We start from the raw sequence: 24,071 nt of genomic DNA, 5'->3' as shown, positions 1-24,071 counted from the left end.
ACGCACCCCTCTGAAGCATGCAATACCCTGAGAAAAGTGTTGTGTTTCTTTACTCTCTGGAAATCAGAGAAGGTCACCTCTACACTACCGATGTACAGGCGGATAAGATGGCAAGTTTTCAGTGCAATCTTCCTTTGTTAAATTCTGCTGTTAGTGAAGTTCACTGTAACATCTTTGAACGTCCACTGTTTCCACCCATGGAAGCCCCTAGTAGGCAATTCAAAGCACCAGTTTTGCTGTGGTGGTCCATGTTAGACCACAAAGTGTTTGCAAAAAGTTACTACTATTTGAGTTTGTTCTTCATGCCTTATTTGTTTTTTGTACCAACCTCCCCACGGATCTTTTCCAGTTTTCTTTGTGATCGCAAGGATGCTTATTCCTCCACCTTCCTTACCACAACTAATCTTCATTGTGCAGTCATGTTCAAATGAAGAAATAGCTATATTGTGGTTAATGTACATCTAACGAAAATTAATTGCGAGGTGTTGGATTTCTCCCAGGGTGCCTACCAGGGGACAATGGATAGAACAGGTTAATTCTATGATAGTTAGAGAAAAAAGTACTTCCCTACATAGAAAAGCCCCTAAAAAAATCCTCTCTATTTGGCAACCATGGTTAGATGTTTCAGGTCTTGCACCACATCAACTAGCGTTGAACAGATTATTGGAGGGATGAGACATATTAGGTGAAGACATAGATGATGAGAGGTTGTTATGCGCGACTGTTTTTCTACTCCGCAAATTTTCACAAGTTAATAATAGTTTGGGGTTTTTTTTCTTCTATTTTCTTTTTTAATTGTAGAATCTATTTTCTCACTGAAAAATTTTATACAGCTGCAAAAAAATGTTTTACCTACGGAAAAAACATGCATATTTCTGTTGTATAACATCCGGGCATTATGTATAACTTTTGTCGGACAGTTCTACAGAGGTTCTGTACTGGGGCGTTTTTTGTAATATTTCACAAAGTAATGTAAAACGCATATTTGATGCAGTCTGTTAAAATGCCAGGTGTTTCTTTCACAATAAAAACTATTTTCTGATTTTAAAAAAAGTAGTGAGTGTACAGCTTGTATAACAGTGTAAATTTGCTGTCCCCTCAAAATAACTCAATACACAGCCATTAATGTCTGAACCGCTGATAACAAAAGTGAGTACACTCCTAAGTGAAAATGCCCAAATTGGGCCCAAAGCTTCAATATTTTGTGTGGCCACCATCATTTTCCAGCACTTCCTTAATCCTCTTGGGCATGGAATTCACCAGAGCTTCACAGGTTGCCACTGGAGTCCTCTTCCACTCCTCCATGATGACATCACGGAGCTGGTGGATGTTAGAGACCTTGCGCTCCTCACCTTCCGTTTGAGGATGCCCCACAGATGCTCAATAGGGTTTAGATCTGGAGACATGCTTGGCCAGTCCATCACCTTTACCCTCAGCTTCTTTAGCAAGGCAGTGGTCATCTTGGAGGTGTTTTTGGGGTCGTTATGTTGGAATACTGCTCTGTGGCCCAGTCTCCGAAGATAGGGGATCATGCTCTACTTCAGTATGTCACGGTACATGTTGGCATTCATGGTTCCCTCAATGAACTGTAGCTCCCCAGTGCCGACAGCATATATGCAGCCCCAGACCATGACACTCCCACCACCATGCTTGACTGTAGGCAAGACACACTTGTCTTTGTACTCCTCACCTGGTTGCCGCCACATACGCTTGACACCATCTGAACCAAATAGGTTTATCTTGGTCTCATCAGACCACTGGACATGGTTCCAGTAGTCCATTTCCTTAGTCTGTTTGTCTTCAGCAAACTGTGGGTTTTCTTGTGCATCATCTTTAGAAGAGGCTTCCTTCTGGGACAACAGCAATGCAGACCAATGTGATGCAGTGTGTGGCATATGGTCTGAGCACTGGCAGGCTGACCCCCCCACCCCTTCAACCTCTGCAGCAATGATGGCAGCACTCATACGTCTATTTCACAAAGACAACCTCTGGATATGACTCTGAGCACGTGCACTCACCTTCTTTGGTCGATCATGGCAAGGCCTGTTCTGAGTGGAACCTATCCTGTTAATCCACTGTATGGTCTTGGCCACCGTGCTGCAGCTCAGTTTCAGGGTCTTGGCAATCTTCTTATAGCCTAGGTCATTTAAATGGAGGTGGGGAAAAAGACTGCACTAAATTAGAACACAAGCTGCTAACACTCAAACATACAAAGTTCAAAGTGAATAATATAATAATAGTGATTATCTCACGATTGGGATTACTCTCACCAGAGGAATATACCATTTAAGATTTTCTGTGGACATTCTTTCTCACACCCCCACTGGGTTATATTCAGCATAGCCAATTTATATTGTTTTTTGGTTTCTTTTTAGATGTGTTATTTATTTTCTATTTTTTGTGATTTATTTTCACTTTTTAGTAGCGCTACACTATTATTATATTAGGCCATTTTTGTGTAGAGCAACAATTCTTTTTTTTCAGATCCTCAGAGAGTTCTTTGCCATGAGGTGCCATGTTGAACTTTCAGTGACCAGTATGAGAGAGTGAGTCGATAACACCAAAATTTAACACACCTGCCCCCCATTCACACTTGAGACCTTGTAACACTAACGAGTCACATGACACCGGGGAGGGAAAATGGTTAATTTGGCCCAATTTGGACATTTTCACTTAGGGGTGTACTCACTTTTGTTGCCAGCGGTTTAGATATTAATGGCTGTATGTTGAGTTATTTTGAAGGACAGCAAATGTACACTGTTATACAAGCTGTACACTCACTACTTTACATTGTAGCAAAGTGTCATTTCTTCAGTGTTGTCACATGAAAAGATAAAATAAAATATTTACAAAAATGTCCGGGGTGTACTCACTTTTGTGAGATACTGTACATTTGACCATATAGCAAGTGTCATGGTAAGGTGTCAACACGTTTTTGAGTATATATTGGTATTTATTGGTAATATTTATGTTGGCTAAAGAAGTCCATCAATATCCAATCTGTTTACTGCAAAACTGTTTTCGAGACACATTTGTGGCCATGTCAGTAAAGGTTCTACTGACTTTGCACCAATTTGTTCCACCAGCCTTAAGCTGGCCATATACTGTATAAATGTGCCACCCTACATCATTTAAATGTAAAATCTTGCCTTAAACCCTGAAAAGTGATTGTCTTGTTGTCACTGGGATAAGAATAGAGGGAAAACCTTCCAATGGGGACTTTTCTGATAATGACTGTCTAAGATGGAACTCGCTCAGGAAAGCTCTTTCTATCACTTCTTGTTGTGTCTTTAAGACAGAAAGTGAAATGTCAGACAGACATAAAGAAAACCTGACAGGAGTCTTAATTAGTTCCTATTGTTTAAATACTTGAAAGCCTAAGAGAATGGATTGGTAGCATACACATTTCTGAGTATATCAATCATTGTTAGAATGTTAAATGTTTAGAATTTAATTTGCAATTGTTTTTTGGGTCTTTAAATTGTTTGGAAAGAGGACATTGAAGTGTATATAAGCCCAAAAATGTAATGTATTTGCAGCTTGCTAGTACTTATATGCAGTGGCCTCATATGTTTTTTGGGGTCTTTTTTTCCCTTTTTCCACCTGGTGATGCAGCCAGTAACACAGGTCCTAGGTTCACAACACTTACTGTACTTCCTCCACTGCATCTATGGATGAAACCATCGTTTTCACTTAGGCTGGACTTGTCTGTTTTTTGTTCATTTGCATTACATGTTGAATCAATGGGATTAGTAGCTTACACAAGAAACAAAAGGGTATGTGTGCCTTCTTTTTAGCTCACAATGAGTTACAATGACATGGCACTTCTGGCAGGATCAACAAGTATGTTATGACCTTGCTGAAAATGTTTTTGGCCTGAAAAAAAAAAACAAACAAATACAGCCACTATATCCAAGGACTGGTAAGCTGTAATATATTATATTTTTGTTTTTGGGTTTAAATAGGCTTTAGTGGAGTGGCTTTATACGAAAGCAGGAGGTAGGGAACAAAGGGAATAAAAGGGAGTAAAGAGAACAAAAACTGTCACCCGCTGGAAGGCATCTTCTGCCATAAACCCTTGGAACAATGACCTTGCTTATAGGGCCCAATGAGTTCTATATTCTCTGTGATAAAGAAGTCTTATAGAATATGACAAGGCTTTATATGTAAACTGGTTTGCTCCTTCTTTGGAATATTCTCTGAGGTTACCGTTGTCCTCACTATGCTTTCTGTATTCTTCCCTATTCCCCATAATGTATTAATCACGCTACGATTTTCTCTCCAGAGAGAATTTAACCCAGCTTTTCAACCATTTTATATCCCTGCGTTTTTTATTTTATCTGTTAATTCCAAGGTTGAATTTTTCAATCTTCTCTTTTATATGAGAGAATTTCCTTTGTCAAGCATTCCGCTGTTTCTGGTTTTATGTTCGTGTTTAGTGCTTGTGTTCGTTCAGGGTTATTTTTTTTTTCCTCCAGTGGCTGAATGGGTATTATTTAGTTGCCATATTTTTGGTCAAGAAAATGATCCATGATTTTAAAAAAATTGCAAATTTCATGAAAAATCTTCACGAGGCCATGTTGCCAGACCATTCATTCCAACTAAAATATGTCTATTAACACCTTATATGCATCTTATGTACAAGCCTCTCTTGTTCAGTCATCCAAAAGCCCTGAGACTGCTACTGGGTGCCGCCATCGTGGATGTGATGCTAGCAGCCCCAGCAGACTCAGAGCTGTCACTCAAATCACACTATAGTATTCCCCTTCACTTCTCTCTGGGCTGCTGCATACAAGGTTATGTAGGTATATGAGGGGAGGGACGGAGGAGCTGGGCCAGCAGAGAGAGTAATTAGACACTCCCAGAAGAGGATAGGGTTATGATGTGCAAAGAAGGAGGGGGTAGTTCTGGGGAATTGAATTGTCAAATTTTCTAGCACGTTTAGAGGCACATTGCGCGTGAATTAAAAAAAAAAAAAATTATTTAAAGCAAAGACACTGTAGGTAAGCACCTCTGTGTTATTACCTGCAATTTTAACGTTGGTGACAGGGCCTATTTAGTAATACAAGGCATTACTGTGCAGAAGGAATGGCTGTAGCACATACCACATCATCGATTCAAGGCGCATCACAAATTGGATAGAGCTGTGAACCTGGTAGATGACGCTTTTTCAATTCATTTGAATGGGCTAAAATTGCACTGGATTCCACCAAAAGTAGTGCATGCACTATTTTTAAAAACGCACTTCAACCGGATCACATGGTAATGCGGAACCATGTGATCGGTTTCAGGCAAATGCACTGCGTTTGGTGTGCACAGTGCTCCAATCAATAACACTGCTTTGGAAGTGTGAACACTACTGATTGGAGAACTGTGCAGGGGGTGTGTCTGGGCCCAATAAACTATTGATGGTGTGCCAAATATTTGGCACACAGAGCACTGATTAATGGAATACACCAAATCATTGATTAAGTTCTAACCTGCATTCACACATGAGAAGAAGGATTTTCAGGGATATTTTTTGAGCATTTTTGCACGTGTATGCAAATGATTTGGAAGCATATTTCAAGCGTTTTACATGTGTGTTCAAGTTTCAGGCATTATTGTTTTAGCCAATAGAAAGCACTAGGGGAAGAAGACCAATTCTTACGGGTGTTTTCAGGCATTCCTTTTCAAGTTTTTGAGCCAAAATGCCAAATTCTGCCTCAAAAGTAGCTTATGTAGCGTTTTATTTTTTTGAAAGACATGGAATTTTGGATGTTGAGCATTTTGGAGCCTGGAGCTTCAAAATGCTCAGATGTGAATGGCGCTGAGGGGTTTGAACAGGAGGTCATGATTAGTGCACTAAATATTTAAAGGCGTTCCAAATTGCGACAAAATTAGCAAATTCAACTCAGAAAATGAGTTTGTCTATAGTTGCGCAATAGAGATGTGCAATATTCTGCCAAGAAGATGATGGCACAAGACAGTCAAGAGCACACTTTCTGCCCCTTAAGCCTGGTACACACTGTGAGTTTTTTTTTTTCCGTTCAACCCAGCGGGAAACTGAGGAGTTTGAGAGGAGCTCGCTGTACTAACTATGCAATGTTAGTACATCGATCTCCCTGCTGATCTATTGTGTTCTAGCAGGGAGAACCAGCCAGAACACAGCGGTCAGTGCTCTCAGCCATTGGCTGTCAGTGTTGATCGGATGCTGGTTTTCCCAGCATGCCCGTTCTACAGAAGCCATACATTTGGCTGGATTCTGTCGGACAGGCTGATGTACACATGGCCTGAATGTTGGCCATTCAACAATATTTGGCCCATGTGTACCAGGCTTAATACACTATACACTCCAAAAAATTTAGTTTAGTTTATGTGAAATGTGAAATGCAGTGCTCCATGTTCAGATGTGCCATGCAACACTTCAATGTCTGTGACTCCACTGGTGAGATTGTTCCTCATATTCTGGCCTGTACAAAGAATGGGGAGGTACAAAAATTGGAGGGCACAGACTACAATTTTTTTTTTTTTTTTTTTTTTTTACATTTCTAACCCTTCCCGACACAACTAAAATTATGGGGTATAGGGTTGGGAGCAGGGGTTGTCTATGCCCTCACCTGACAGGAAGTGAGTTCAAGTCTCTCCTATAAGAACACAATAGCAGCAAACACCTGACAGAGGCTTTAACACACCTTCTCTAGCTAAAACAAGAATGGTTGGAATTGGGCTTTTATTTGCAAATCAGAAATAGATTTCACTGAATCTGGCTGAATATGCACTTGTCTTATTACAAATTGGTGCTGGAAGGTTTCAATCACACAAGCAAGTGCAGAGGCTTATAGAGGAACTGACATTTTCCATTCATCTGTGTAGATAAACTCAAGGTCCCCAGAAGCAGCATGAACACGGTTGGTTCACTTATTGTTGAACTGGCCAAATTCAAGACGTGGGTGGCTGTGCTAACACTCTACAAAAGTCATTTTAAAGATCAACTGAACCTGGTGGAAAATAACAGATACAATCACTATTTAGTGACACCATCATATTCAGGCAATTATTCTACACTACTGTGAATAATAACTCTCCTTCAATTTGCAGGCTCAGTAGTAAATTGAGCCATGTATTGTGGCTTTTATCTAGCAATCAGCCACATTAATGCAGTGGTTTATGGAGGCACAGATCTGGAGGCAATGCATAACCAGTGATGACCCTGCCTGCATCTCCAATGCATCCAACTGACAGTTTAATAGAGATGAAATAGAAGATACAACTTTTATTTTGAAAGTCGTTTGTCTCCAGCAAAGGTCAGCAATCTGCATCTAGAGACACAGATCATCTGTGTCCAGTTCTGGAGACCTCACTTACAGAAAAATATTGATAAGATCCAGTGATTGGCAACAAAAATGGTGAAAGGTCTGAGGGATAAACCATATCAAACTGCAGGAACGTAATTATACATTCTAGGTACGGATATTTTACACATAGCTACAATGGTCTAGCTTAGACCAATGTAACTATGTGTATTCCATACCTGGCTGATGCCCCTGGAAGCTGGAAATAAATTATGTAGACAACGCTACTCCAGGATCTCCTCTTGTGTCCGGGTCCCGAGCAGAGTAGCTGACCTTCTGCATTCTGAACACAGGAGGTTGGCTGCTTGGCACCAGTGCCCTTCAGAAAGTCTACTTCAGTGATTTCCAGCTTCCATAGGCATCAGCCTGGTATGGTATATACATACTTATATTGGTCCAAGCTGAAACAATGTAACTCTGTATAAAATATACCATAACTGGAATTCATCTTTAATATGAACAGTTTTGAAGAAAGAAGGGAAAGAGGGAAATGACTGAGACCTTTTAATACACAAGGACATGACCTCAAATTAGCAGGAGGAAAGTTCAAAGCTAATCTTAAAAAGTATTATTTTACCAAAAGAGTTGTTGATGCTTGGAATAGACTTCCAACAGAGACAGTGAGTCAGTCAACAGTTTGTAGGCAGTTGTAGTGCATGGCAGCCTAGTCGGCTGTAATAGGTAGTGGGTTAGCAAGTGTACATACTCACTTTCCAGCCGATTTGATATGTTTATGTGTACAATTGTTCAGAGCTTTCTGCCTCTATCATTGTCTCCAGCACCATTTTAGAGAAGCCTGGTGACCTGATAAGACAGCAAATCTCGGGAGATTTGGTCAGCCATTTTTGGGTGGATACCTTATATAGGGAAGCCCAGCCACGTTGAAGGAAGTTCACGTGTGTGTATGGACAGGGACAGAGACCCGCTTGTGAGGGAGAGTTAGGAGAAGATAGGGAGAGTGTTCCGGCTTGTGAGAGATATCTCAGGGTTCCTACGGAGTTCTGTAACAGCAATCCTGGTCGGATGAAAGACTCCCCGTGGTGGACAATAAAACCGGTGCCCTCACTGGGAGGGCAGGACAAGCGTATCTGATGCCTATATCCATCTGCTGAAGAAATAACGTTGTTTCCGGGTAACGTGTGTGAATATCAGCCTCTTCAGATACGCATTGTGTGCTGGGGTTTATACTGTGTTAGTCAGTGTAAAGTTCCTATAGTGCTGACGAATACAATTACCGCTTACATCAGAAGTGACTGTGCTGTGTATCTATGCCTCCATGCTTACAGTGAAACTATGTGCATTACTGCTGTAAATACTTTTCCTACTACCGTCTCTCCGGCAATAAACGTTGTCTGGTTCATTAAGTCAGTACGTGTGATTCCCTCTGTGAAGCCGCTACACCCTAACCCCGCTTACAAGTTGATGTAAACATACTTTAGTCAAACATAGATCTATAAAAAAAATGAGCAGACTTGATGACCCACTTGGTCTTGTTTCGTTTTACTCGCCTAAGTATGCAGTCGCACCCTGTGTATAATATGTGTTATACAGGGCCATCTTTAACATGGGGCAAAAGGGGCAGCTGCCCTGGGCCCAGTCAATATGGTTAGACCATACTGGGGCTTGGAGCCCAAAATTCCACTAGAGGACACTTCTGACATGAGTGAATTGTTGCACAAAACTTTTTAAAAGTATATAGAAACCTATTCACTAAAATCTCATAAAACTTTTAACACATGAATGTCATTGTATATGTCATTTTCAGTATATGTGTAAATCTACAGCTTTCAGTAAAATAATACCTAGCATGAAGGCCCATGTTCAGGCACTTCTTGTTATATAGGGTGACAACATTCTATCCCATTCTCCCGATTATGCTCCTGTGTTGTCATCTTCTCACATATTCTTCTAATAGAGGCTGCACCTACACCTGTGGGCTGATTTACTAAAGAAGTTGAGACTCTTCACACAATAAAGGCCCTGTTCACTTTGTGGGATGGGTTGCGATGGGCAATAATGCCCAACACAGTTTTAATGCATAGACAAGGCAATTATCCTTATATCATATTGGTTTAGTGCAAACTTTTGCACTGCAGTAAGGTACAAAAGAAAAAGAGTAGGCCATGCTCTCCTTTTTTCAGAGCAAGGTGTGGTGACACATTGGGGTTTAATAACTTGGAAGTGCAGACACTGTAGATCTGAGGGGGACATGCAAGGAAAATAAAAATCAGCATTTTTGCTTGCACATGGTTAGATGATGAAATCAGCAGAGCTTCCCCTCATTTCAGATCTTCCGCTCAGCTCTACAGCGACTACACTTCCAAGTGCACTTGCAGTGCAAAGTAGATTTGCCTTTAGTAAATCAACCCCAGTATGTCACATCACTACCTACTGTGATAAATAAAGATGAATGAAATGTCACTTTGTGACATTTCAATAAAGTTGAAAAAAATTCATAAAAACTGTAAACAGTGCAAGGTGGCATTTATGGCTCAATGGCAGTGCTCTCTTCACAATTGTTTCCTATGTGTCCCATTCACACCGCAAGGCAGCCCAGAGCTGCGCTGCAGCGTGTTGAGATAAAATGCAGTCATGCTGCATTTTATCGCAGTGCACCAACCCAAATCGCACTGCAATGCCTGGCAGTTATTGAGGTGTACATGTTGGTTTTGGTGGTATTCAAATAAACCTATTACAAAACAAACAAACAAAAAGAAAAGAAACAGCCAGCCAGCAATGCAGATCAGGCTGCTGAATCGCTCCGGCTGCTCTGCGATTTAACGGACAAGCAGTGTGAATTCGCCCATAAATTGGGAAATTTTCACTTCCAATCTCCAGTCACGTGAAAACATAATTCTTGTTCACTTTGAATACCTAATCATGTGCAGATGGAATGCATAAACAGGAATTTGCTTTTCGCCTAATATCATAACTGAAATAAATATTCACACAATTTATAATGTAGATATTCTTCACCACTTAGTAAATCAGCCTCGCCATGTGCAGGCATGGCTCATTGATGTCACCATCAGGAAACCTGCCCTGAAAAACACCATGCAGCCATCGCTGGAGTGCAGTTAGATGGGAAGAGGCTGCAGGAGACTAGCAGCATTAGGAAGCAAAACAGGATGAAAACAAGTATTTTATAAAATAATTTTAATAAAATTATAATTGTTTATTATAGAAAGTACTTTAAGTAGTATTAAACCTTCCATGATAATAGTTAATTTTCCCCTTAGATAAATTTTGTTAGCTACAAAATATCTTTCTTTTTTCCTAACTAGCTTGTAAAGGTGAACAAATGTATAGGTGCTGCAACCTTCCCACATAAAAGCTCCGCCCGGTGCTCAGACCTTGAGGCTGCTGACACCTCCAACATACCAGAATAAGGAAAGGCACTCAGGATGACATCCAAAATAGTATTCATTTAATAAATGCATGTACAGAGCTGTAAAAAAGCCTACGCGTTTCGGATGTTAGTCCTTAGTCATGGCACAAAAGCTTGTGAAGGTGTATGCCTTTTAGCTATGCTTCTGGTGCTGTCCGCCTCTCAGAGCGCTTCCAGTCCTTAAAGTGGAGTTCCACCCAAAAATGGAACTTCCACTTTTTGGATTCCTCCCCCCCTCCGGTGTCACATTTGGGGGGAGGAATCCAAAGGGGGGGAGGGGGGAGCAGATACCTGTCTAATACAGGTATTTGCTCCCACTTCCTGGCATAGATCACTGCGGCGCTTGCGGTGACCTACGCCACTTCCGGCGCCTACGCTCTCCTCCAACGCTGTATTCTGTGAGACACAGAACACAGCAGGGACCATCGAGGACGCGCAGCAGGACTTGCGCATGTGCAGTAGGGAACCAGGAAGTGACGCCACATGCAGCAGCAGCTGAGAGCCGAAAGACGGATCGGCTTCGCCTGCCGACATCTCGGGCTCCCTGGACAGGTGAGTGTTCATATATTAAAAGTCAGTAGCTGCAGTATTTGTAGCTGCTGGCTTTTAATATTTTTTTTTTCAGCGGACCTCTGCTTTAAGCACTATAGGGAAGTGAAGTGTTGTCAGTGCAGTTCCCCTGGCTCCCACTAGGTGTCACTGTCCAATAGTGTGAGACACCTGCCATGTTGATTCTGCAGCTCTTTATCAATGTATCCCACTCCCAGATTGCTGGGCATTCTCCCTGCCAGTCTGGTGCAGGAGGAACATACAAGGCTAGGAAGGTGGAGTCCAGTCTATGGGAAGAGCCAATCTACAGCCAGGAGAGATGTGACCTACAGTGATACATGGATGCTCCCCCTCCTGGAGGTAAGTCTGAGAACCTTTCCCTTCATAGGAGGTAAGACAAACAGCATGCCCCATATAGGCATCTCAGTAGGCCCAGGCACAAGTTTCTCTCAGCAGATTCTCTGTAAAGGTATTCCCAGCTGTCTGTAGTCTCTGGCTGAAGCGTGAATGTCGTGTGACTACACTGGGGCTCAATATAGACCCCTCAAGTCAGCGTAGCCACCTGAAAATTAGAAGTTGGGTTCAGCAAACCTTCAACTTGATCTTGAGCTGCAGCAATGGGAGGAAAAAGACAGGAATATATAAAAAAAATGACATGTGGCTACAAGATTACACTTTTGTCTCTAGAGCTTAACCACTTCAATACGGGGCACTTTAACCCCCTTCCTGCCCAGGCCAATTTTCAGCTTTCAGCGCTGTCGCATTTTGAATGACAATTGCACGGTCATGCTACGCTGTACCCAAATTTTTTTCCCACAAACAGAGCTTTCTTTTGGTGGTATTTGATCACCTCTGGGGTTTTTATTTTTTGCACTACAAATAAAAAAAGACTGAAAATTTTGAAAAAAAAAACAAGTTTTTCTTTGTTTCTGTTACAAAACTTTGTAAATAAGTGCGTTTTCTCCTACACTGATGAGGCAGTACTGATTGGCACTGATGAGGTGGGCATCCTTTATGGGTCTGCACTGATAATCAATGCGCTAATTATAAGTGCAGACCCCCCCCCCCCACCTTTTAGGAGAGCAGCCAATTGGCTCTCCTCTACTTGCGCCTGTCAGCGCAAACAGAGGAAAAGCTGATAAACTGCACTTCATGGGCTCTTTACCTAGATCGGAGATGTGGTATGTCAGACTGACACAGCACAACACCAATCGCCATGCTACACGCTGCATGTGTGCTAGCGGCTTATCCTGCTGGACGTCATATGACGTCCAGTCAGGATAATACAACCACTTTGCGCCCATCATTTTGCTATATGGTGGGCGGGAAGTGGTTAAATTGTTACTAAACCCACAGCAGTAAATTCAGTCTGTATATGCTGTAAAGCATGCTTGTTATACTCACTGTGGAACCTAAGGGGTTAATGCTCTGCATTGTGTAAAAATCCTCTCCTTCTTCCAGTGCCTCCAACTCATCTCTGGATAGTATAGATGGTAGGGGACAAGCTGCACATGCTCAGTTTGGTGTGTATTGCTAGAGAGGTTTTTTTTTTCTTGGGAGAGTGCATGTGATCAGCAGAGGGCCAATTAGCACTGTACAGACAGAGGGTCAGGGGTCCTGCAGCCTCTTAGGACAGTCAGTGCAGTATGAAAACTCCTCCTACAAGCTTTAACCAGACACACAGATAGAAGTCACATTGATAAAAGCAATCATTTATTATATTGCAGCTTATCCATTCTTAAATGTGGTGGCTACATTAGTTTTCTTTTTAGGCTTTCTTTTATTTTCACCTGGTAATCCTGACAGTAAGTCTGTTGTTTTTCAAAAGAACAAGCTGTCCTGCAGATGTAGCAGTTAGAGGGTTAAGACAAACACTGACTGGGGTGCTTCCACTGATCAACTTTTATTTATTTATTTAAAACCTTTATCCCAAAAGGAACAAAACAGTTGCTGTAACTGCTTAACAAGTGTTAGCTGGAGCTTGTCTTCAATTTGTCAGTGTATCTAAATCTGCTAGTGCATCTAACACTCTCCTCCGCCAGATTAACAATGCTGCTGTCCAAAGATGTGTCTGTTGCTCCTTTATTCAGAGCGGGGACACTCTAATACAGGAGATGTGTTCTGGCCAGATCATCAGGTGAAAACAGAGGGGAAAGAAGTCTAGAAAAGAAAACTGATGCAGCCACCACATCTAATGATTGCTAAGCTGCATTATATTCCATTTTTGGTATTGGATTTAATGCTACTTTACATTTCTAAGGTTATCTATGGCAGTTTCCTAATAGGACAATGTAGACTTGGACTCTTGCCTGTGGCTAGCTTTAGGAATGAAAGATCAGTGGTCAGTTTCAACACAAATGATGCTTACCAAGCACCTGGAAATTGTACTTGACTTGCCCCAAGTTCAGCTTATTAAGCTTGCAGGATCTTGAAGTAGTGCGTGTGAACTTTCTAGAAGCTGCGGCGTCTATAAATAGCCCCCCTGTTTTTTGGCAGGATTTACATTCTTGTCCAATATGCTGAATTGACCCCTCTGTGTGCTGCCGCCTTGATGTTGTAGGGATAAGCAGTACCATACAGGCGTAATGTTAAGAAGGAGCTATGTTCATGTTCATGCTGTAATATTTGCACTCAGAACAAACCTCGCATTATATTCAGGGGGAAAATATATATATATATATATTGGTAAAAAATATCCTGTTTTATATTGGAGCAGTTATTTGTCCCCCTGTCTTTTCCAGTGTAAAGAAATACTTTCTAAAGACGCCATACTTATGTGGCCTAGGATTACCTACACCAGGGGTCGCCAAACTGTGGCCCAAGCCGAATGCGGCCCTTTGCTTGCCTTTATCCGGCCCTTGGGCAACTACCCCAATTTAACTGACACAAATGACGGGGCATTTTCTGCTGCCACTGGCCACAGTCCGACCCCCCTAAAGCCTGAAGGACAGTAAACTGGCCCTTTGCTCAAAAAGGTTTGGAGACCCCTGACCTAGACAGAGGATAATTTGGTTCCTTCCATTCTCAGTTTCTGGCACTTTAAAGCCCAAATGACCTTTCAGTTTAACCTCCCTGGCGGTATTCCCGAGTCTGGCTCGGGGGTGGAATTTCAGTACCAATAGCGGTAACCCCGAGCCAGGTGTCCCCTGGATCCTGCGATGTCTCCCCGCAGTGTGAGCGGCTCGTCCTCCGCTCGATTCATCACGGAGCCGATCTCCGTTCCCTGCGAGCGTTGCGACGCACGGAAATGGAGAACGGCGCCAAATTCAAAAAGTGAAGCACACACTATACATACAGTATACTGTAATCTTACAGATTACATTACTGTATGAAATTATTTCACCTCCCTTTTGTCCCCAGTGGTTTGTCCAGTGTCCTGCATGCAGTTTTATATTACAAAAACTGTTCTTTCTGCCTGGAAACTGGAGATTGTCCATAGCAACCAAAACCATCCCTTTACATCAAAAGTGGTTTTAGACCAGCTAGAAAACAGAGATAATAAATTATAATCACTCGCATAATTGAGCGATAGTGATTTGTGGGGAGATCCGTCATCAAACACTGAAAGTAATGACAGCGACAATTCTGCAACTGAGCAAATTTCTATGTTTTTGATTTGATTACATTATTGAATAATTGTTATTATTATTATATTATTATTTGGTATAATTATTTATAGTAATTTATTATATTATAATTTATGATTTTGTATTTCAAACTTTTTCATACCCGGGATGTCTACTAGACTCTTGTTTGGACAGATTTAAGTGAGTTATTTCTAAGAATTACAGGCCTACAATATAAAATGCCAAATCACCATGCAAAATAATTGTACCGCTTTCAGCATCAAAAATATGAAATAATCTTACCGCCAGGGAGGTTAACCACTTTAGGCTGCAATACCTCTTCCCTACCAGGCCATTTTGTCAGGTTTCATTGAGGTAATAGTTTGACTGACAATTATTCACACTACACTGTACCCAAATAAATTCTAATTTTTTTTTTTTTTTTAGATGAGTGGTTCATTCTTTTGGTGGTATTAAGGCCTCATGCACACAGGGCGTTTTTTTTTTTAACTCTCCTAGAAGCCAGAAGCGTTTTTTCAGAAAAAAAATGGCTGATGCTTGTAAAACTGCCTAAAACTTTTACAAGCTTTTTACAGGCGTCAAGCTCTTGGGCGTTAACAGCATGCCGACCAGCATGCTTGGCTCGGCTGCGCAAATCACCATAGGTGTATGTCGGGCTCATACACAGCTCACTGTGGGCATGCACGCCCATTGGCCAGCAGGGGAGCCAATCATCGGGTCTGATGGACTCGATGTTCTGCCGGCCGCCTGCGATCGTTCCCTGCAGTGACAAAACGGGGATCTGCCATAGTAAACAAGGCAGATCTCCATTCTGACAGGGGATGACACAGGATCTTGTCTTTCTGCTATGCAGGAAGACGGATCTGTGTAGTGTCCTAGCAGCCCATCCCCCCACACAGTTAGAAACACACTGAGGGAACACATTTAACCCCTTGATCGCCCCTGATGTTAACCCCTTCCCTGCCAGTGTCATTAGTACAATGTCAATGCATATTTTTAGCACTGGTTCCCAAAAAAGTGTCAAAAATGTCTGCTAGGTGTCCGATCTGTCCGCCGCAATGTTGCAGTCCCTCTAAAAATCGCTGATCACCGCCATTACTAGTAAAAAAAAATGCCATAAATATTTCCCCTATTTTGTAGACGCTATCTTTTGCACAAACCAATCAATATACGCTTATTAAGTTTTTTTTACCAGAAATATGTAGCAGAATACATATTGGTCTAAACTTATGAGGAAATTTGAGTTTTTTAATTTTTTATTGGGTATATTTTATAGCACAAAATAAAAATTATTGTTTTTTTTTTTTTTTTTTCAAAATTATCGTTATTTTTGTTTATAGCAAAGAAAATTAAAAACCACAGAGGTGATCAAAAGAAAGCTCTATTTGGGGGAAAAAAAGGACATACATTTTAATTGGGTACAGTGTCGCACGCCTGCACAATTGTCAGTTAACCACTTCAGCCCCGGAAAATGTTACCCCCTTCCTGACCAGAGCACTTTTTGCAATACAGCACTGTGACGCTTTAACTGATAATTGTGCAGTCGGGCGACGTTGAACCCAAACAAAATTGAAGTCGTTTTTTTCCCACAAATAGAGCTTTCTTTTGGTGGTGTTTGATCACCTCTGCGGTTTTTATTTTTTGCGCTATAAACAAAAAAAGAAAGTCAATTTTGAAAAAAAAAGCAATATTTTTTACTTTTTGCTATAATAAATATCCCCAAAAAATAGTTAACAAAACGAATTTCTTTCTCAGTTTAGGACAATATATATTTTTCTACATATTTTTGGTAAAAAAAAAATCGCAAGAAGCGTATAGTGATTGGTTTGCACAAAAGTTATAGCGTCTACAAAATAGGATAGATTTATGGCATTTTTATTATTATTTTTTTTTTTTATTAGTAATGGCGGCGATTTGCGATTTTTATCCTGACTGCGACATTATGGCGGACACATCGGACACTTTTAACACTATTTTGGGACCATTGTCATTTATACAGCGATCAGTGCTATAAAAATGGACTGATTACTGTATAAATGACACTGGCAGGGAAGGGGTTAAACACTAGGGGGCAATCAAGGGGTTAAGTGTGACCTAGGTAGTGATTCTAACTGTGGGGGGGGCTACCACTGACATGACAGAGATCACTGCTCCCGATAACAGGAAGCAGTAGATCTCTGTCATGTCACTAGGCAGAACAGGGAAATGCCTTGTTTACATAGGCATCTCTCCGTTCTGCCGCTCTGTGACACGATCGCTGGACACCGGCGGACATCAAGTCCGCTAGACCCGCAGGCATGGTCACAGAGTACATGGCGGGCGTGCACAATGCCGCGTCTTAAAGGGGACGTACCTGTACGCCCATTTGCGCAGCCGTGCCATTGTGCCGACGTAAATCGTGCGCTGGCCAGAAAGTGGTTAAAGTAACGCAGTGCCGTATCACAAAAAATAGCCTGGCCGGGAAGTGGGTAAATCCTTCAAGGGCTGAAATAATTTATTCTGGCCACTGAAATGAATTAACGCTCAAGTGCTAAACACACCTAGCGTTACCGTGTGTTTAGATGCACCTAGATGCGTTTACATGCATGAAGTGTTTTTTCTGCCCAAACTCTGCTGCTCCTGGACGCACTGGTAGTGTTTTTTTTTTTCCCTGCCTCTAAACTCACCTGCCACTAAACGCTGCTAAAAGCATAGGCTAACATGCAGGGGAAAAAATGCCTGAGGCCCCTATGCGCAACTGCAAAAACATCCAGTGTGCATGAGGCCTTAAAGTGGTATTAAACATTAAACATTTTACATATATTGCAGCTTACCAATTCTTAGATGTGATGGCTGCAGCAGTTTCCCTGTATTTAAATCTACTAGTACATCAACACTCCTCCCCACCAGACTGATAATGCTGGTATCCAAAGGTGTCCTCTGTGCTCCTTCAACCAGAGTGGAGGCACATTACAGGAGATGTGTTACTGGCCAGAACACCAGGTGAAAACAGAGGGAAAAAGCCTAAAAGAAGAAAACTGATGCAGCCACTGCATCTGATGATCGATTAGCTGCAATATATTCCATTTTTGGTTTGGGGTTTAATAATGCTTTAATAACCACTGGGTTATTTTTATTAAAAAGAAAAAAATGATTCCCCTACTTGCTGTTATAAAACATATCAAGTAAAAATGCCATAACAGTAATAAAACTAACACAATTATACATTTTTTGACAAGTAGACACTCCAAGGTGATCTCATTGTTTTGCCATGATTTTTTGGAAATTAAGAAACATGCTATTATTGAGGGGTTTAAAATATGGAGCTTGGTAATGGTGCACTATATACCTTAAATGTACCTTTAGATTGTAAGTTCCACGAGCAGGGCCCTCCTATTCCTTCTGTATTGAACTGTATTGTAATTGTACCGTCCCCCTTTATATTGTAAAGCACGGCATAAACTGTTGCCGCTATATAAATCCTGTATTATAATAATAATAATAATACACAAAGAGAGGAGGAGGTGAAGGGTTCAATGTACAGGTCACATACAGTCAGAGGATAGAGATGAAGGGGTTAATGTACAGTTGTGCAGGATGAGGGAGGTAAAGGTGATCATATACAGACCGCTGCAGAGATAGAATGGAGCTGAGGGTAGCGAAAAGGGAAAAGGAAAGAAGGGTAGTGAAAGGGTTAAAAATGATCTAACAACCTAAAGCCTGATATACACTAGAAGTTTTTCTTTGTTCAACCCAGCAGGCTGAACGAAAAAAATACTGAAGAGCTCAGGAGGAGCCACTGTACTAACTATCTGATGTTAGTACAGCCATCTCCCCTGCTGAGCTATTATGTTCTGACAGGGGAATGTCCCCTCCCCAACAGAACACCCCCGACGCTGATTGGATGCCGATCATCAGACCTTTTTTGGTCATGCCCCTTCGACAGAAGCCGGACGAACGACCAGCTTCTGTTGCACCGGCTGCTGTACACACAGTCTGAATGTTGGCCGGCTTCTATTGAACTAGCAGATACTGTCCAATATTCGGCCCGTGTGTACGGCCCTTTGGGATCCGCTGATCTAGAACTAATGAATGGGGAAAGAGAGGAAGGGGTGGGCTCTCCAATATAAATACACAACTGTTTACATTTGTAATCGCTGTGATTGCTCATGTCTGCCATGTCTGACATATAAGCACCCGCCACTCTGCTGTTCAAAGACATATGGTGGTAAATAAGTGGTTAAATCAGCTAAACAAATTCCAGATTTATCACAAATAAGAAGATGAATAGAAATAATGCTGCAAGAAAGGTACCTTGCTTGCCGTGCGGAAGCAGTGGTCTCTCTGCAGAGATCCAACACAATCCCTGCAATGGAATTACAACACCTTTACAACACAAGCAACTGGGAGTATAATTGCACCTAGCAGTCAAGTGCTCCTCCACCTCACCACAATATAGGTCAGGGGTCTTCAAACTACGCCCCTCCAGTTGTTCAGGAACTACAATTCCCATCATGCCTAGTCATGTCTGTGAATGTCAGTGTTTTACAATGCCTCATGGGATGTGTAGTTCCGTAACAGCTGGAGGGCCGTAGTTTGAGGATCCCTGATATAGGTACTAAAAACAGAGGCAATTCCCCTTTCTCACTCTTTTCAAAACAAAATGTTTTGGCAGGAGTTGGGCTTTAAAGGAGTTCTATGCATACTATATTATTTTGTAACATCAGTATTGAAATAACAATACAAACAATATAAATTTTTTACAATCCAGTATAAGTTTACATGAAAAACATCTCCTTTCATGTTGTGAGTACTGGCCATCTCTTTTCACAACTTCCTGGATTCCCTTCACACTTTCCTGTAACCTCCCCTCTGCTATTTACTTTCAATTCCTAAGGACTACGTATCCCATGGTACCTTGCTGCCTGATATCAGTGCTTCCTGTACTGACTCCACCCTCCTGAGACTCCTCCTCTCAGCACCTCTAGTTCAGAAGGCAGGCTCTGTGTGTCACAGTGGTGCCTACTCACAGGGCATAATGACTACAAGTCACAGAATTCAAGGAAGGAAATGTGCGGGGATCTTCACAAAGTAAGTTTATAAACTTCAAGATCATTCAGATTAATAGGAGTAGGTTAGAAACACAATGTGGAAATGATTATATGATTTTATATGTTGACCATAGTTACACTTCTGTTCAAAAAAAAAAACTGTCTGGAGCTACAGTGGACAGAAGATACCAGAGATATTACTACAGTTAAATATACGGTAATTGGTTGTTACATCTTTTAAATGGTTGTCCTCAATGTGTAAACAATAGATGGAAACCCCAGGGGTTGGTTCAGTGAAACACAGATAGATCACAGCTGCTGGTGTGCGGTAGGATGACAGCAGTACCAGTGTGTGGACTGTGGTGCATTGCACTTTTTCACTTTTTTTCTTTTTTTTTTAATGAAACTTTATTGAAATGCCATACAGTGACATTTTATTAAGTTCTATTGGCTGCAGGTGAGGGAGTTCCACCCATAATATAATCTTTACATCAATCATCAGCTTTCAGAATGAACAACAACATTTGGGCAAAAATTTTATTTTTTTGCATTGTTGCCATGGGCTCCCTTCTAATCTGCCACTTCCGGGCCGCGGAGATTTACGCCATATCCCGCGGCGCCTGTGCTCCTGGGAGATGTGTGTCATCGTTTTCCCAGGAGTCATTGAGCAGCGCCGAAGGATATCATCGCGATAGGTTATCTTAGTAGCCTTAACAACAGGGCGGGCACTTCCTTCGTTGCCGCCTGTTGCTATGGCAACAAGATCATTTTCCTGCGCTACGCCCTGTATATAGGGCGGCACGCGCGAAATCGGGAGGTGCATGCTGGGTACCCAGCATCACCATATCCCGGAAGAGACTGCTAGTGGGCTTCACATGCCCACAGTAGAGATGGAAGTGCTCTGCAGAGTAGAAATAAACAGTAAGTAAGAATAAAAAACGGGAATTGATTGGCGATTTGTTTAACCACTTCAGCCCCGGAAGGATTTACCCCCTTCCTGACCAGAGCACTTTTTGCGATTCGGCACTGTGTCGATTTAACTGACAATTGCGCGGTTGTGCGACATTGCACCCAATCAAAATTGATGTCCTTTTTTTTCCCAAAAATAGAGCTTTCTTTTGGTGGTATTTGATCACCTCTGCGGTTTTTATTTTTTGCGCTATAAACAAAAAAATAGCACCAATTTTGAAAAAAAATGCATAATTTTTTACTTTTTCTATAATAAATATCCCCCACAAAATATATAAAAAAAAACATACATATTCTACATATTTTTGGTAAAAAAAAATCACAATAAGCATTTATTGATTGGTTTGCACAAAAGTTATAGCGTCTACAATAGGGGATAGTTTTATGGCATTCATTTTATTGATAATTTTTTTTCTTACTAGTAATGGCGGCGATCGGCGATTTTTATCATGGCGACATTATGGCGGACACATCGGACACTTTTGGCGCAATTTTGGGACCATTCACATTTATACAGCGATCGGTGCAATTAAAAAATGCATTGATTACTGTATAAATGTGACTGGCAGTGAAGGGGTTAACCACTAGGTAGCGCTGTAGGGGTTAAGTGTGTCCAAGGGAGTGAAAATTGGAAAGATTTCACTTCATTTCCTGTCCTGAAAATGCAACAGGAATTAACATCTTACATCCATACATGTAATGATCTGATGAATTGTTTTTTCATAGAATCGGACAATATGATTTATTAATTATCGAAAAGTCAAATACTGTGTCATTGATCGATTTTCAGCTAAAGCAAGTAATTTATTTAAAATTTTTCTGATTTGTTTAAATAGAAATTTCTGATTGTAAGAACCTACTTAAATCAATATGATTGCTAAAAATGGTGCATGGATTGATCTTTTTAATCTTCCGATTGTATTTTCTTTTGAACAGTAAATTAATTAACAGTATGATTGTATTTAAAAATCGGTCTGTGTATGGCTACCATTAGACAGTTGCCACAAGCACCGATGTCTGCATTGAATGATTTCCCCTCACCTCCTGTCCTGGTAACAACTGTAAAATTTGGGATTTCCCCCCGCTTTTTTTCTTCTGACAATTTTCTCCAGGACAAATAGAGGGGGTACATCTAAATAACCGGGTCACAGATAGCAATAAAAACTTGACAGGGGTTCTAATTCTTCCCTATTCTATCCAAAACTACATTTGGATTATACATACACTTTATATTACTTGGTTTAAGGTCAGCCTTGGTGAATGCTAGTTACCTAGCTGTTTCTGGTTTTGATTATTTCTTAGATAACAATCATGAAGCAAGTGAAATTAGTCAGAACTGCTTATCTGCAAACTTCCTCTGGGTCAACAACTCCAAAAACATTGAAGAGGCCAGTTAGATCTAACACTAACCTCTCTATCCCTGTAAAGAAAAAAACGAGTATACATACCATTTTGGAAGCCGATCTGAACCGCTCCGACTGGATCCCACTCTGAGATGTCAGCCACGGCTTCTCTGTGTAGGCGGGTGCAGAGGAGACAGAGGACAGCGGAAGGCCCATAGTAACTATAGTAGTCTATGGGTGACGTCACTTCCCATTCATTTCACAGCCGTGTCCTCTGCAGAGCTTCCAGGGCTCGAGATCGGGTCGGAGCAGGTCAGATCGGCTTCCAAAAAGGTATGTATACTCATCTTTTCTGTACGGGGATAAGGAGGTTAGTGTTAGATGGCTGGTGTCTATAGATGCAGGGATTTTAGATTTTGCATGCACTTCCACTTTAAGTCAAAGAGGGGTGGCTACAGGTGGCTGCCTGTTATCAGCATGCGTATAACCACTTGAACAAGGTAATATGGATAATATGGATACAGGCTGGTACAGTTACCCCCTGCCACAAATTAGATTCCTTGTTTCATTTTTGCCTGTTGATGCAGGGATTTTAGATTTTGCATGCACTTCCACTTTAAGTCAAAGAGGGGTGACTACAGGTGGCTGCCTGTTATCAGCATGCGTATAACCACTTGAACAAGATAATATGGATACAGGCTGGTACAGTTACCCCCTGCCACAAATTAGATTCCTTGTTTCATTTTGCCTGTTGATGAAACATGATATCTGATTGGTTGCTGTTTTACTTCTTTCCAGCTTTTCTTGCTCCAATTTTTACATCTGTCCTTCACTGTTTGCTTCATCTAGATTAATTAACTCCGGTGCATATTCGTTGGAGTGAGGTCATCCATGGCCAACCAATGGAGAAGAATGGCTGAAGAAAGAAGACTCCGGAACCTAGAAGAAGACTGAAAGAAGATGGCGGTGGAGGCAATGGAGTGACAAGTGGGAGTGGGAAAGTCACATCTCTAAAGGAGGGCACTGAGGGAGGTAAGCCTGCCATAATGCTCATACATGTACTTTACAGAAAGATATTACAAAGATGGATGGTCAGGCTTATTTTGTTGTCTACAGGTGTTTAGACACTGGCAAAAAGACAGGTCCTCTCCTATATAACCCCTTCTATATATAGGTAGTAACTTTTTTTAGTAAGTTTTGTAGCAAGCCATACACCCCAACATAAAGGGGAGGGACCTCTGTGTACTGTAACAAATGGATTTTTTAGGGAAGTCAAAAATCAATTTTTCTTTATCGTATCACAGGACACAGAGCAGCCTATTATTCCTTACTCATAGGGATGTCCTAAAGCAATGCCCATGAGGGAAGGGGGACACAGCAACCAGCAAAGGGCCAAAAAGAACTATATAGCAGCCAACACACTGCAGCAAAAAGTTGCCTCCTCAGCAGCTCTTATATCCACCTAGCAAAATCCTTTAAATGTATGCATTGAAAGACCAGGTTGCGGCCTTGCAGACCTGAGCCACTGAAACCTGATGGCAGACATCCCAAGGAGGCACCTACACCCTTGGTAGATGGAGCCATCGCTGGAAATGTTGTATCCCTTCCTTTCTAACCATAGGCTTGAAATATAAGCTGATGAATCCAACAGGAAATGGCTGACTCAGTAGCCACCTGCCCATTTTTTGGTCCTTCAGGAAGGACAAAAAGCAAATCTAATTGCCTAACTATGGCACTCAATTTCAGATACATCTTGGTAGCCCGAGCCACACCTAAGATATGGAGGGCCTTGTCTCCTGGCGACTGAGGACTGGGAAAAAAGAAGGCAAAATCGTCCTGCTTGGCCTAAACTACCTTTGGCAAAAATTACG

At 41.5% G+C, this 24,071-nt stretch overlaps 1 long non-coding RNA gene across 1 annotated transcript in view; it reads right to left on the bottom strand.

Moving 5' to 3' along the window:
* Positions 1-2,383: 2,383 nt before the first annotated feature.
* Positions 2,384-24,071, bottom strand: part of LOC141132915 (uncharacterized) — a 98,324-nt gene continuing 76,636 nt past the window's right edge. Inside the window, exon 6 of the long non-coding RNA XR_012242983.1 lies at positions 2,384-23,150. This is a non-coding gene — a long non-coding RNA (uncharacterized lncRNA). The remainder of the gene's footprint in view (positions 23,151-24,071) is intronic.

This window comes from Aquarana catesbeiana, linkage group LG03 (assembly GCF_042186555.1).
Source record: "Aquarana catesbeiana isolate 2022-GZ linkage group LG03, ASM4218655v1, whole genome shotgun sequence".
NCBI lineage: Eukaryota > Metazoa > Chordata > Amphibia > Anura > Ranidae > Aquarana > Aquarana catesbeiana.
Note: the sequence above shows the minus strand (reverse complement) of the source record. Positions and strands in the feature narration are given on the sequence as shown.